The following is a 1,909-nucleotide window of genomic DNA, read 5'->3' as shown; positions in this document are numbered from 1 at the left end:
AAACTCGCTCTTGGATTATACTCTTACAAACACATTAAATGAACTAAACATTTATAAGACCTCAGATGGTTAATAATTTTGCTATTTCTAAAACCTTATTTTTTCAGCACTTAGTAACCCTATGGAGTTTGTACCTGGAGCTCATTACGATGGTGCGGATGTTTTTCATATCAAGGATCTTGTTTCTGGTTATACTTGTGTTTCTCCTGCTGTTATGTAACTGTAAAGAACGGTGTGAGGTTCAGGTTACATTTATTTATTTTGCAGACTTAACTGAAAGCACGAACTGGAGGTGCCTGTACATCTGTACAAAACACAGGAAAACTATACTGGCTGAAAATTCAGAAAAAGGCTCTGAATCCACTCTTCCCACCTAGACCCCGAGCCCAACCCTCCAGGAGAAGCCAAGGAAAACCGAGAGACTTTAGATCATGCCTGGATGGTTTAAAAAAACACAGTAAATAACAGGCTCTGTCACACTGGCATGGGTGCATTCTAAAGTCAGTGACCATCACTAAAAAGGCCTTGCCACATGTCTGTTTAACCCTTCAGCTAAATAATTTCATTGGGAACAGTGCTTTAGGGAAATCAGGCCACTTGGTAGTCTCAATTTAGAAACCCATTTATGAAAATCTTGACCTAAAATCTGTATTCTGCTGTTGCTATTGAAAGGAAATTACCTCCTGAAATGGGGAGCTGGTTTCATGGTTGTATAACCAGGAAGCCTGTTCAGTTTCTATGGATCAACAGCTGGGGTGACTCTTCTTTGTGCTATTGATAGCCTTGATACACTGTAACACCTGCTGTGCACAATCCGCTTAATAGAAGCCCCAGAAATGTATATCTACAACATAGAAAAAATGCTCATTCTTCTCACTTTTTTTTTTTTTAACTGAAGTCATCACACATGCCTGTAGATCTTGGTACAATATAAACTAAGGAATCACTTTGTACTTTATTAATTTTATATTCTCTTTTATATATTTGTTTATATGTTTATGTTTACAACAGATGAACAATCCCACTTCAACATAACTGTATTATGAATACAGATCAATATCCTTTTTCATCCCATTACATTTTCTTTACCTACTCATTTGATTGTAAACCTATGTTTAAAAATGCTTTTGGTTATATTGGGAGTTTCAAAGTCAGGGCTCCTTTTTCTGAGAAGAGCTTATTTTCAGGATTACTTTCCTTGGAAGATCATTCGACAATAGAGCAAGGACTGGAGGCATTGGATTCATTGTCAGGAAAGAAACTGTTCCAAGGATAGTCAGCTGTGACATCATATCACTCTTGATAGCAGTTCTCACACTTCAGACAAAACAAAGGAGAACGATTAAAATTATTCAAGTGTATGCTCCCATGCAGCAAGTGGAAGATGAAGAAATGGAACCTTTCTACAAAGAGCTGTAGGAGGTGTAAGCAGTGTCAGGATGAGCTCCACCCTGACATCTGGTGGTGAGGTGTGGCAAGTTGTGGAAAAGAACTTCAGGGGCCGATCTCATTTGCATAGGCACACCCACCACGCCTAGAATGAGACCATAGCTGCCCAAATGGTCACTTTGGCTGCTGTGGGATCCCCAGTGTCTCTGTTATTGGGGCAGGAAGAATAAATTGTTATTACCCTGATTATGGGAACTGTGCTTGGAACTGTACGTGGCCTTTTGTTATGATGGAGGGATTCACCATCAACTAAGTAGCACTCGCTAGGCAAGGGTCATGGGTTCCAAAACTGTGTGAATGGAGAGTGGCTGGGGACAAGTAGTAATACTTGGTGGCATGGGCCCCTTGGTGAGGGCCTTACATGCTAATTGCACTTCCTCCTCTCTCCACTGTGGAATATCAGAGCTAATTTTGATTTCATTAGAAGTCTAGTTATAGGCTGCTGAGCTCACTTTGGGCT

This window comes from Lepidochelys kempii, chromosome 4, assembly GCF_965140265.1.
Source record: "Lepidochelys kempii isolate rLepKem1 chromosome 4, rLepKem1.hap2, whole genome shotgun sequence".
In the NCBI taxonomy this organism is placed as follows: domain Eukaryota; kingdom Metazoa; phylum Chordata; order Testudines; family Cheloniidae; genus Lepidochelys; species Lepidochelys kempii.
Note: the sequence above shows the minus strand (reverse complement) of the source record.